The sequence below is a fragment of the Malaya genurostris genome, chromosome 3 (genome assembly GCF_030247185.1).
Source record: "Malaya genurostris strain Urasoe2022 chromosome 3, Malgen_1.1, whole genome shotgun sequence".
In the NCBI taxonomy this organism is placed as follows: Eukaryota; Metazoa; Arthropoda; class Insecta; order Diptera; family Culicidae; genus Malaya; species Malaya genurostris.
The window spans coordinates 89,880,001-89,894,779 of NC_080572.1; the positions used below are offsets into that span (position 1 = coordinate 89,880,001).

At 35.2% G+C, this 14,779-nt stretch overlaps 1 protein-coding gene across 3 annotated transcripts in view; it reads left to right on the forward strand.

Annotated features, from left to right (window-relative positions):
- LOC131438203 (uncharacterized) overlaps positions 1 to 14,779 on the forward strand; it is a 193,665-nt gene that overhangs the window by 11,095 nt on the left and 167,791 nt on the right. Inside the window, exon 1 of one of the 3 annotated variants that reach the window (XM_058608060.1) lies at positions 1,620 to 1,886. The exons of the other annotated variants lie outside the window; for them this stretch is intronic. The gene's annotated coding sequence lies outside the window, so the exon portion shown is untranslated. Of the gene's footprint in view, positions 1 to 1,619; positions 1,887 to 14,779 lie in introns of those variants that run through there. 3 annotated transcript variants of the gene reach the window in all.

The window sequence follows — 14,779 nt, forward strand, 5'->3', positions numbered from 1 at the left end:
CATGGAGGGCGGCTTCATGGTAGAGTGTGGAAAAATCAATTTATACTTATAAAAGTGGCAGAGGTTCTCAGGATCGTGGTCATATCACAAAAGGTTAATTAGTATTCATCAGTTCCATTTCTGAGCTTCTTGAGTCCGTCACAAGCAAAATATTTCATTTCGAATGAATGATGGATTCGTTCGAAATCGTTTCGCTCAAACCATTTTGGAGGTAATGAATCGTAATAGCTGGAAAAATGATGGTACACTCAAACTATTAAGTGAAACCCGTGTAAATCGATAATATTTTGTTTAGTTGATTATTTGGTTCAAGGTCTGCGCCGTATATCAAATTATGTTCTCCAAAAATAATATTCACTAATGGGCGGATTTACATGGACATTGAATGTGATATTGATTTTTCGAGTTTACTTCCATTCGTCATATTTCCTCTTGATTGTCTTACCAAAATCAGGCCCACTGTCAGCTGTACAAAAACTATGCTTTTCAAGCTCTACTAGAGTAACGGCTCCCTATTTCATCTGAGCTCCTATTTCCATCTCATCCCGTCACCTCATTACTTTGAACATGAATAATATTTTACAACCTACCTGAAAAAAAAAGTGAAATGTTTTAAAATGATTATAAAAGCTATTGTCACACTTTCCCATTGAAAGAAATTGTTTTAAATTCTTCGGTGATCGTTTTTTTTTCATATAAAATAAACTCACTTTTCAATTTAGGACACATTTTCGTTTCAAGATTTACAGATCGTTATGTTTCTGATTATCTACTAATCGATTCGCCTCAAAGTATGATCACTATTTCTCACAATTACACTACCATTGAATGCTGGATGACTTCATCATTAGTAATGTTCACTTGCCACTTGTTTAGTTAATGATTAAAAACTTCAAAACTTACCCGACTAGCAATAAAAGTCTTCAAAAATATGAGATGAAAATTTTACACTTAGTTCACTTGATTGCGCTTTGTTTTCATCTCATTTGGTTTCGCAAAGTTGCCAAGTTATCTCATAATGTTATAAAACAAAAATTGTTTTTCTTCTTCAAATTATCATCAAAAAGTATGTTTTTGGTATCCGTGACATTAGTTTAATTATATTATTGTCTATATCTTCTCTATATGTTTTCACTAATAAAATAGTGTTAATCATAATCAATTATCTGCATAAAAGATTTCCACTTTAACATGTGATTTGTCCGTTGATTAAAAAACTTTTAAAGAACCACTGCAATCAAATACTAATAGATAATACTAAACTCAGAGAGAAAAGTGTAATTTTTAAATTCTCACTTTTTATGAACCTGCATTATATATGCATTAAATTTAGGAAATCTGTATAAAATCTGCACATTGATTTAAATCAGTATGCGAACGCAAAAATCTATACAATACAGATAAATCTGTATAAATGGCATCTCTGGCTCTGCATATTGTTTTTAGAAGGGCTATTGCCTAAATAAAAACAATTCCTTTTTTGTTTTGTTGTTAAATTTACCAAATTTACTGTACAGTACAATTTTAAATTTAAAACGAAAGGTAACGAAAACGATACAAAATTTTTTAAACGTGGAAATAATTCAAAACTGATTCTAAAAATATCGTGTGTTGTCTTATAGTTGGCATCAGTTCGGACATTTTGAGCCTGAGAGTGTAATAGTGCAATGTTTTGTTTTGATTGCTGTCGCCATTACTAATTTATAGAATTTGTGACGTTCACTTTCAATGCAATGGATGATGGCATCCGTGTAGAAACATTATACACTGATTTCATTGCAAATGTCAAGGACAAGGATATTTGATAAGATCATATCTCGCCTGCATACGATCGCAGACGAGTAACTCAACCACGGTATGAAAGCTCTTTTGAAGTAGTTTAATAGGTAAGTAGTATCATCTGCACCTTCCTGCGCCTTTTGTTAATAGACAAGTTAAAATTTTATTTAAAAAAAACATGAAAAATTGCTCTATTTCATTAAACTGAAATGATAGCAGCATAGTATGTTTGAGAAAGTTGTGTAGTTTTTGAAGGTGAAAAACTTTGTATAGCATGAAAAACTCATACATATTGAAAATATATGTGTTTTCTTACAAAAACTGTTTTTTGACACCCTTTTCTGAAAATACATTATATCATGAATTACACTCAAGTTGCGGGAATAGTACCTTCAGCAAACTTATTTCAAATAACTTTCTGCATAACTTTGTCGAAGTAACTTAGCCCCTATGTTGGCCCTGAGCTAAACTAAAATTTTTATCTCACTTTTAGGGGAATTAATCACATAAAAAAAATTTGCCAAAAGATGGCGTCTATCATTCTGAGCAACTTTGCTGAAGATACTGTACCTCGAAAACCACGTTTTTAATAAGTTATCAATCAAGAGCGTGAAATTGCACTAATTTGTTTTGTACGCTCTTCGTAGACTAAATTGGACCACATTTCCCCTTCCGCCATAGGGACGCCGAGAATAAGCAATGCTTTATTTCATTACCGACATATTTTTTGCATTGTGTTTAATTAGCAACGTTACTTTCACGAATAAAATTTGTTTGCGCCCATCCAGTAGTTAAGAAATAACATAAGTAACATATTTTTGGAAAATAAAAAGCAAAGTCTTGGCTTTACATTCCTTTTGTGGAATTTGGCCTTTCTGTCTCAACAGACTTCGCAGCCGATTCTTAGTGTATAGAATCATTGCATGGCTAGTACTAGTACTATGGATCCTACTGACACTAAGAATCCTTCCAGGTCGGGGCTCGAACATACGACAACTGGCTTGTAAGACCAGCGTCCTATGCATTGAACCGCCAACCCGGGACATTTTTGGAAAATAACAAATCATGCAAAAATGATGATGCGTAGTTACAATCGGAATTGTAATATAATTGAATTCAGTATATCAATCAATCAGTTAAAATTATAGCTAAATTTTAGAAATAATGCCTAGTAAAGATCAGAGATGCCAGGTCATTTTTTCAAAAATCTGTGGTCAAATCCAAAACCAGTCTGTGAAAATCTGTGACTGTTTTCCGTACCCCGATAGCAGTTCAAAATCAAGTTTGGTGAGCAAACAAAAAAAAAGGTCTCACCACCCTTTTTCCGTCCCCATTTCTGCTGATCGAATTCAATTTAGTGATCAAAAAAAAAAAAAAAAAAGGTCACACACTGTACTCGATTTCCAAAATCTGTGAAAATCTGTGATTTATTCAAGAATCTGTGAAAATCTGTGAACATTTTCAAAAAATCTGTGAAAATCTGTGTCAGTATTAAAATCTGTGCAGAAAACTCAAAATCTGTGAAACACAGATCAATCTGTGAACCTGACATCCCTGGTAAAGATTGTCCCAGAAAGTATGGACGCAACCAAAAACCGCTGCCTTTTCGCAATGGTTCAGAATCTGTCAATTTTTATGGTTGCATCCTGTTGTTTACACTCTTCTCTAACCATTTGTGCAGTTGTTTTTTCGTTTTCATTAGTTTGTGTACAAATGGTGCACAGAACGCGGACTGTCACTGAGAGAGATAGCAAAAATGGTAGGAGTAAGTAAAAAGCCGTGCGAAATGCAATCAGGAATTTCGGTGAGGATAACACCTTTGAGAATAAACCGAAAACGGGTCGACAGAAAGGTCCTGCTAACCCTCAATTGGATAAACGTATACTGAAGGCGTTCGAGCAAAAGAAGGAGGTTCCAGTTCGGGATGTGGCCAAAAAAGTGGGCAATTCGAATTAAAATGTTCTTCGTGCTAAGGAATGTTTGAATCTTCGAGTCGCAGAAACAACCAAAACGTAGTCCGAAACAAGAAGCATCGAACAGGCCGAGGGTTCGAAAGCTGTACAATACGATTCTTGCTGGAAATTTGAATTGCATAATCATGGACGACGAAACCTACGTGAAACTCGATTACAAATCCTTGCCGGGAGCACAATACTATACGGTGCGAGAAGGGCAAGTGTTAAACCAGTCCGAGACATCGATTGAAGTCGAAAAATTTGGTAAGAAAGCTATGGTCTGGCAAGCAATTTGTAGCTGCGGTAAGATTTCGAAACCCTTCATCATCACTGCTTCAATGAACAGCGAAATATACATCAAGGGTTGTTTACAAAAACGACTTCTACCCATGATTCGATGCCACAAGGATCCTGTTGTCTTCTGGCTAGATCTTACTTCTTGCCACTACTCAAAACTAACGGTAGAATGGTATACTACCAAAAATGTCACTTTCGTCCCAAAAGACATGAATCCACCAAATTGCCCACAACTTGAGGAATTTTGGGCATTAACGAAGGAACATCTTAGGAAACATGTCTCGGCAGCCATAACCATTCAACAGTTCGAAAAAGATTGGAAAAAACTTTCTGGAACAGTCTTTATATAAGCAAACATTGTGAATTATTAAGGGTAGTCTACATATGTTTGTCAAGTAAATAAATAAATAGGTAGCTTTCAAACAAGCCTAAGTTTATAAGGCTCGGTTCAGAGTCTCCGAGAAAATTGTGCGGAGAGAAAATCTTTAAAAAAAGTGCACACACAGAAATTTTCTTATCTCGTCGGGCTGAGTCGAATGGTATAAAACACTAACCCGACCGACCAGGGTGTGCTTAATCGTTCAATAGTCAATTTCAACGATTTCGCGATTTCGGAGCCTGACTACTTCGAATTTCGAAGTTGGTTTTCTAAAATCTCAAGACTTCCATCAAGTAAAACATCTCTAAAACGAAACTTTTTCTTCTTATGGTTGGCGTCTCGTCACTTGAAATGACGACGTGCTCACTCGTTGTGAGTTTTGAGGAACGAAAAGCGGAAACATGCACGGAAAGACCGAAATCAGCTCTTTGGCGAAAAAATTAGTTGATTTTCTTATTTTAGTTAGTTAATTTTTGAGACAACTAAAAATATCTTACTTTTGCGAATTTAGATTTTTTAATTCTAATTCCCTAAATAATAATAAAATATTTGTTGAAATCACTATTTTTTCAGTTGAATTCACTAATTAAACGTGCTGTCATTTCTTAGCTACGACACACTTCATTTCCATTCAACTAATTTTTTAGTTGAATTATAGAAATAAAACGTTGTTTTCAACCAACATAAATGCTTCCAAATTCCAGTCGCGGTTGTCTTTCCTATATTGGCAGGTATAAATACGATGTTGTATTGGAGAAAAAGCCATAAACGAAACATAGACTTCTTTTTAAAAATTTTTCTTCTAAATCGCTGTTTTCTTCATTCGACTTCGCGAAATCGATTCATTCACTGAAAACTTCGAGTACTCGGAAAACAAAAATCGAATACAAGTAGTACACCGGACGGCGTCGCCCGGAATGTTAGAAGATACAAAAAAACATCATTTGACGTGTACAATTAGAGTGCAACATTCGAAACTTACTTCACTGTTCCGCGTAAACACATTACTACGCACAATCGCTTCAAGTGTGCACAAATTCTAAATAAATACACTTTCCACTAAGAGCTTACGTCATTTTTACATATCGGTTTAGAAATTTATATATGGATATATCGTAACACATGCGAAAAACTTCTAAACAATTTTCAAGCAGTTTCAACAAGACTGTCCTTTTTAGCTTTTTAATGGAATGTTTTGCTTTGACACGTCTCATGAGTTTTTGGCTAATAAACTTGTTAATAAAACCATTTTTTTGTTCTCTTTGTGCTGTGCTTCAGTAATGATGGTGATAGATAAATAGAAACAAATTTTCGGATTTTAATAACAAAATTTGTTGTCAATGAGAATTTCGTTGAGGATTGAAAAATTGCTGGTTTGTGTCCAGGATATTCGCCAACTAAACACATTCTCTAAAAATAAGACTTTTTTCAGCAAAGTAAATTCTCAATTTTAACTAATTTTATAGTTATTTTGGAAATTTTGTTGTTAAAATCAACTAATTCAAAAACAGTAATACGAATTAGGCGCAGATCTAATTTCGGTCGTTCCGTGTGTCAAATCAATAGCTGTCAAAACATTCCAGATCCGAGAACTAGGAGCACTACAATAAAATAAACTGTGAGCCGTATGGAGCTACTTTTCGCAATATGTTTACTGGAATGGACATTTATAAAAAACGAAATGGAGGCCATTTTTGCTCATAAAATCCATTGCCTATACGAAGATTAAGAAATCTTGAATATTAAGGACCATGTCTTCTCATGAGATCATACCTATTATTATTAATTTTATGAGTAAAATGGTAAATGTAAATGTAAATTTTTATGTAAATCCAGGTCGGCATTTGATTTTTTGGTTCGGAAACGAAAGTATGAAGCACTAGTAGAGCTTAATGGAAACCATAAACGCACTTTCTGCTCCTTTCGCCCCGCACAACACACAGAGCAATCACCGTTAGCTGCTTCCGTTCGGTTCTGGCCAAGGACGATCGGTTCATATGATAAGCGATCGATTGGCGTTTTCAGTGATGGGATTCCATTTTCCCCGTCTTCTTAGGCCAAATTTTTTTTTTCGATTTACTTCAGTGGCATTCTCTTGTTGTGTAATCGAAGTAGTTGTTGAGTTGAATAAGAGTAAAAATAGAAAACAACTATTGGTTGAATGGTTTGACATTGGTTCAAAATTAAAGCATCTGATGATAAAAAATTACATTCCTATATGCTTTCCTCTACGTAAGTTCAACTTTACGGAATCACTTACCAGCTGAAATAAACCGTACGACAAAGAAATTTAACACCATTGAAAACCTACTAAAGTGAATACATCATATTTCCCAGTTTGTGTGCAAAGCAAAAGACACTCAACGTTACACAATTTATTACTCCATTAGCATTCGGAATAGCACGATGAAAAACAAAATCCTCTCGGCAAAGGGAGGACAGAACAGATTTCCTTTTTATCGTTTTCCGTTTTATTCATTCATCGGTGTAATCGTATAAATTCATTCTCTTGACATGAATTGTTTTAGGTTTCGCGTTTTCTTTCTTCTTCATCGAGACGCTAGACCGCCATCCGGTGTATTGTGCCAGTAGTGGGTACCTTGGTATCAGCCATGAATACGACACAGTTTTCCCGATGTCCTTCACACCGTACTGAGAATAAATGTCCCTTCAGTAATCGCGTTCCTTCGTCTAGAGCGGTTATCTGGAACAGCAGTTTTTAAGCCGTTAACTTTTCGAAACAATGTTGTACACTAAAAGTAATAGAAATAATTTTGTACCTAATTAAAATAACAAATGAAAGTCAAAATAAAATCGTTCTAATTGATCAACTATTACTATGGAACGCATGTAACATTGGATATCGCTTTAAATTGACGAGTAGTCGTTAGGTGGTTTCAAGCTAACTGTCTTATGTCCAAAGATTCTCATAATTTGGCATCTTGTACTCTCTCACTCATTTGCATCTTGAGATTGTGAGGGTCGTGACATTATTCCACAATTTCCATATCTTCGCCAGGCGCGTCCGTGTTTCTCATCTACAAAAAGGGAGATAAGCGAAATGTTGCCAACTCTCTCTTTGTGTAGAATCGAAGCTTTTCGAGATCTTAGTAGGTGACGTACTGTTCCGTGAAACAAAAGCTTAAATATCAAGAGATCAAAATGGATTCTTCTCAGGCAGATCAACAATTACCATTTCATCCCAACTCACATCGTTTTGTATCAACGGTTTACACAGACCTTAAAGCTGCATTTGATCGTGTAGATCATTCCCTTCTGCTGGCGAAAATTGATAAACTTGGTGCATCGATCGATTTCATTACCTGATTGAAATCCTATTTGGTCAGTGAAGCTCGGGAACGCAGTTATTAGAGATTTGAGTGTACTTTTAGACTCATAACTTTGAGATCAATATTCATTATTTTTGAAGAAAATACTTACGTTTAGTCTTGCGACAGGATATATTTCAATAGTTTGGCAGGAAATAATTGTCAAATTTATTTCGAAAGGCTGTCGAGACACTTATGAGGAAGCAAAGAGTTTCAGGCCTATCAGTCTTAGCTCATTTCTTCTTAAAACAGTGGAACGCATAGTCGATCACTATATCAGGAATGTTAGTCTGGGCGTGCATCCGCTACATGGAATGCAACATGCTTACCAGCGTGGAAAGTCCATTACAACCCTGTTACACGATGTAGTGTACAGCATTGGAAAAGTTTTCTCACAAAAGCAATCCTGCTTGGGAGCTTTCCTAGATATTGAAGGTCTTTCAATTCATTTTTGAAAGCAGCCCGTGGTAATGACATACCTTCAAGTATACCAATTTGGAAACACGGAATGTTTAGCAATCGACTTTTTTGTTCAGCGCTTGTGCAAGCAGAGATTACAAAACAGAGTGTCGGTGGGTATCCTCAAGGTGGTGTTCTATCCCCACTTTTATGGAACCTAGTCGCTGATGGTTTGTTAAGAAAACTTAATGACCTTGGATTCCCGACTTACGGTTTGGCCGACGATTATCATATATTGATGATCGGTATAAGCATTACAACTCTCTTTGATTTAATGCAGCAAGCCCTGCGATCTGTTGAAAAATCGTGTTGTCAGGTTGGATTATCTGTAAATCCGGGCAACACATCACTCATCGTAGGATAATCACAGGAGCTCGTCCGTTACAGGTTCAAAGGTTACTGTGATTGATCATGTTAAATACGTCGGGATTATTCTTGATTCAAAACTGAATTGGTCTGCAATTTTAGCATATGGATGTCGTGTATGATGGCAGAAAGGAGAAGTTGCGACAGTTCAGTCAAAGCTAAATCATTTTCGAAGGATGGTCCTAATGGCGATGACAGGAGCACTCACGACAACTTTCACTACTGCTCTAGAAGCGCTACTGTGCATTTAACCACTACATGTGTTCCTAAAACAAGAAGCATTATCTTGTGCATACCGTCTTAAGGTTACAGGGCTTTGGAACAGTAACCGTATAGACTATACTATGGTAGATACTGTACTGTGTTCCAAGCAGGAATCTACGCAATTCAGTGTGGAATACAATCGGAACTTCAGCAGAAAATCTGTTGTCGACGAATTTATTTCTGTTCCGACAGTCAGGCAGTCTTAAAAGCACTCAGTTCGAATGATTCTCGGTCGAATCTAGTGATCGCATGTCGAACTCAAATTGAAGACCTCAGCATTTCAAATGTTGTTTACTTCTTATGGGTACCCGGCTATTTTGGTATTACTGGAAATAAATGGGCTGATGAGTTGGCTAGAGCTGGTGCCACGAATGATTTCGTTGGTTCTGAACCAGCTTTACCACTTTCAACCAGTTGGATAAAGCACAAGATTTATTCTTCTGCCGCATCCAAACATGCCAGCAACTGGCGCAGCTTGCAAACTTGCGCTCAGACAAAAGCATTTTTACCAGATGTGAATCTGAAAATGTCAAAATGTCTACTGCATTTTTCCAAGCATCATTTCAGTATTCTGATCAGAGCTCTGACTGGACATTGCAAACTCAATTATCACATGGCTACTATTCAACGTGCTGTGTATTATTCGTGTGATTTGTGTGAATGCAATTATGGTACTTCATATCATCTGATATGTAACTGTTCCGCATTGACGCAACTACGTATCCGGGTTTTTGGTTCTCCATACATGGTTGAGTCTGTGTATGCGGAGCAAAAATAAAGGATATTCTATCGTTTCTCACCTAATGTGGTAAGGAGCTATAGTTAGAAATGTTCATCGTTCTTTCTGGAGTGAATGAATCCTTTCTGTATTGACCTTAAATAGGTTATAGCAGATTATTTGGCATCCTTTATGGGGTACCGAATTCACTCCTGCCCGTACATACTCGTACATTCTTCCGGGAATGCAGAATCATGTCGCTTTTGTAAAACCTCTAAATCCTCTCGGAGGCTGGAGGTTTAATAACTGTGCATTTTTGCACCTGCAGATCGTTCAGCATCCTTTCGGGGATGCAGAACGATTTGTTTCTTTATGTTTTGTGCTATTTTCCCTCCTCATTCACTTCACAGTTCCCTTCCCATCAGAAAACCGATGAAAAGCTATGGCAAGGCACAAATCTCCAAATAATAAGAGGAACTTGCCTCTTGAGCCAATTAGTTCTAATTCCTGATGTCCGAAAAAAAACAGAGTTACGAGTTACGCTATATCTAGCGAATCTCTCGAAAGAGTGTCAGTTATTAGAGATTTGAGTGTACTTTCCGTGTTACAACTTTAAGATCATTATTCACATATCATACAACGGGCAAGAATTCTCCGACCCGTACCGCTTACGAGCTCTATACTTTTCGCTGGTTCGTTTTATCTTAGAAGCATTATGACCCATCTGGTGTCCTTACAGAAGTAATTCGATCGACAGAATCATTTCAGTCGTGCAATCGAGATTCATTGGCTTTGCTCTTAGATCGCTAAGCCAGCTAAGCTTCCACCTTACATTGAGCGTTGTCGTCTCCTAAGCCTTGCCGGTCATATTGATGCTCCTAATATTCTCTCGCAAATCCAAATCAATGTACCCTCACGAATTCTCTAAGATCTCGCAGCTTCTTGCGACTTGATTGGCGATGTGTAAAGTCTTTAACAACGTGTATGGTCATTTTGACTTTGTGACGCATTTAAAAATAGGCTTAGAGTATTGACGAAGTTCAGAGGAATTTTATTGTAAAAATATAATGTATTGTTATTTTTTTGTGCTATGTGAGCTTGTAACAATGTTTTTAAATCAGTACTTTAAAAGATGTGAGGGGTGAACCGGGCTAGTACTGTCATTTACATTGTGTGTACTTGAATCGCAGAAGTTTTCTACGTAATATAGAGCAATATTGATAGGTCGTATTGGATCTGCTTCAATATTGTAAGTCAGAATATCACTTAAAATTGGGTTTAAGAGATAATTGGGGTGAAACGAGGTAGAACGATTCGATCGATCATGAAAACTATCTGTTAATTAATTTGTGGGATTGTATGCAAAACATAGAACTTTCTTGATTAGCCATAATTGGCCCAAAAACCAATCAGAAGAACTTTGTTTTCTATAAATTTATGGAAAAGGAGATTTGTTAGTCAGGAGTACCTTTTGATTAGTCGAAATTATTCTTTTGCAGTTTTACAGTTAATCTTCGAAGTAAAGTCAGAGAAGAAAAAGAAATTGAGCTAAAACGGGCATGATAGGGAATTTTGCAACTATTCTAATTGTCATCAATCGATTTGGCGTTGTTTTGCCTTTTCCATAGAGGAAGGTTATGCAATCACTTGAAAAATCGACCAGTAAAAATGTGTCATATATTATTCAACACAGTTCGTCGAGCTGAGCAATGTCCTTTTATGTACGTATGGATGTATGTGCGTAGGTGTCAAATAATATCACTATTTATTCGAGCGATGACATAACCGATGTTGACATACTCAGGCTCAAATAAAAATTCTTCAAGTCCCATAGGCTGAGTTTTATCCGGATCCGACTTCTGGAATTGTAGGGTTAATTGTGTTTAAAATTTTAAACCGTCAAAAATTCATATTAATTTGACATAAGTCTCCACAAATCGAAAAAGTTATGATGGTTTATTCTCCAAAGAAATTTTCCATTTTTATTCAAGTTTGAAGAGGGGATAAATTTGGTGACAGAATTCTCTAATGATATTTTTGAAAATAGAAGTAATATTAAAAAGGCATCATTACACCACAAGATGGATTAAAACTGTTTTTTGCATAAGAAATATCTAATTCGAAAATATGTACTTGGATTTGTATTAAAACTATTGAGTAAAGTCACGTTTTAAATTCTTTTTTTCCCGCTGTGCATTGTCTTGACAATTTAGGCTATGCATAATATTTACAATGCAATAAAATTCATTGCATGTAATACTCAATGCCGACGAAAAGGATCTACTATGGTCTTAGCCAGCCAGAACAGAATACAAGTACAAAAAAAATTCAATGCACTTTGCTTTGAATTCATTTAATTTTATTTTATACACAGAAAAAAATGTCTTTCCGTATTCCTCTACATAACAATTGATTTTGTCTGAGTTTCACTCGTTGATACGAAAATACAGATTCAAACATCTCAATTCAATTTTACGCCTATGATGATTTTTAATGAAAGTTTCGATTCAAAAATTATTTATGCATTTGTCGTGCAAATTTTCATATTTTTCTCGGTCTAACATTGTGCATCTTAGATGATGTATTTCTACAAGTTTATGTTCCAATTATCAGTAATAATCGTAATCATGTCTGTTCGGTTACGTCTCTGATATTGCCCATTCGCCATCTTCTTTCATTTTTTGTTCTTCCGATTTTCATTGCAAATCATCCTAATTTTTCGTTCAAAGCGAGATTTGCTTTTGCTTTCATAGACTACACATAAGTTAAATATATGTTTGTTCAACTTTATATGAAAATTTCCATGTAAATTGAAATGTAGAACTGTATATGAAAAAAAACATATGTTTCCAGAAGTGTGAAGTGCCCACCCTAGTGCAATGGTGGTGTACATCCGTCGTATTCTTTCTCTCTTCTATCGTCCTGGTCCGACATCCGCGGAAACTACGGGATAAAGAGCGGATAGAATCAATGCACACAATGGGCGTTCAGGTTTAGTTATTTGACAGGCATGAAGGTTTTTTTATTATATAAAGCACGATTCAAAGACCGGCTATTTTTGTATTCGCTGTGTATTGATAAAACTTTGTCTGGATGAGAAAGCTTTCAGTAAAAGCTATGAATGAATGTTTGGTGGATTGAAGGATGAGTACGAGAACACTCGCATTGTTTACAGCTGTAAGCATGTTCTAATACGCTTTCCATGCTGTTTTTTGAATATATGTGAATATTTTGTTACTCGTAGTAAAGTGAAGAAAATTATTTTTTATTTAATAATACAGTTTTAAAGTCACACTGCTTAAGAACGATATCAAACGATGCCAAGGACAGAAGAAAATTATTCTGTGGTGCGCAAAGGGGAACTTTTCATCATTTCTTATTATATGGTTGAACTTCAGCATAATTAATCCGTAATCGTTTTTGGGCCACCCCTGTCATAAGCTGCCAACTCTGTTTACCTCATTGCCACAGACCAGAGATCGCTCCGGAGTTGGTTAATTGATTAATCGCTTCTACACTCAGACAAAATGATCTTCGAATGTCACAACAATTTGTTTTTTAGACAGAGCTTAGAATTTCTATTTATAAGAGGATATAAACATTTAATATATTTATTACACTTTGCCTGGATTCCTTCAATGTGATCCTTAAAAGTGAGTTTTTTGTCATACGTTAAATCTAAGTATTTAGCTTGATCAGACCATGTCAATTCCAAGCCATTCAGTTTGAGAATAGGATTATTGTTTGGTTTAAGAAAAGAAGCTCTTGGCTTATGAGGACAGATAATTAATTGCGTTTTTGCTGCATTTGGTTTAATTTTCCATTTTTAAGGGATAATCAATGAAAATATTTGGGCTTCTTTGCAGACGACTGCAGATCACTCTTAGATTTCTAACTGTGGCTATATTTTGTTACTCCTTTTGTTATTTTGTTACTTATGTTTCTGTTGGGTTTTTATCAGGTTTGAGGATAGGAATTACTTTAGCGTTTTTTCCATCTTTTTGGGAAGTAAGCTAATGAAAAACACTTGTTGAAAATTTTAACCAAGAGTCTCAAGGCAACATCGGGAAGATTTTTAATAAAAATATTAAAGATTCCATCATTACCAGGAGCCTTCATGTTCTTAAGTTTCCTAATAATTGACTTAATTTCATCAAAATTCGTCTCAATAATGTCATTTGGTAATAACACTTGAGTTGAAAGTTCAAATTAAAATTGTGGACACTCTCGAACTGCTGAGCAAGTTTTTGAGCTTTTTCGCCATTTGTAAGAAGTATTTGATTTCCTTCCTTGAGAGCAGGAATTGGTTTCTGAGGTTTCTTAAGAACCTTAGAAAGTTTCCAGAAAGGTTTAGAATATGGTTTAATTTGTTCATTTCGCGAAAGAGTAAATCTATGTTTAATTTCTTTTTGTTAGCGCTCACTATGTTTTTCATAGCTGGATCACGAGAACGTTGATATTGTCGTCGACGAACATTCTTCAACCGAATGAGCAGTTGAAGATTGTCATCGATGATAGGAGAATTTAATTTAGTTTGAGCTTTGGGAACTGAAAGATTTCTAGCTTCGATAATGTAATGATTCAAATTATCAATTGCTGTGTCGATGGCCGCAGAATTTTCTAAAATAGTTTCATGATCCACATGATTTTCAATGTGAGATCTGTAATCCAATCAATTAGCTCTATGATAGTTGAATATAGAACTAATTGGATTAATTAAAGCTTCGTTGGAAAGCCTGAATGTTACAGGAAGATGATCTGAGTCAAAGTCAGCATGTGTAATCGGTTCACTACAAATGTGACTTTGATCTGCTAGAACCAGATCAATTGTAGACGGGTTTTTCACGGAAGAGAAACAAGTCGGATTACTGGGATGAAGAACTGTGAAATAACCAGCTGAGAGTTGATTATGAAGTATTCAACCATTACTGTTATTTTGCCTACAATTCCATTGGACATGCTTAGCATTTAAGTCCCCTATTACGAAAAAATTCGGTCGATATCTTGTTATTATTATTATTGTTATTATTATTATTATTATTATTATTATTATTATTATTATTATTATTATTATTATTATTATTATTATTATTATTATAATTATTATTATTAATATTATTATTATTATTATTATTATTATTATTAGTATTATTATTATTATTATTATTATTATTATTATTATTATTATTATTATTATTATTATTACATTCTTTTATTCTTTCGGTCACAAAAA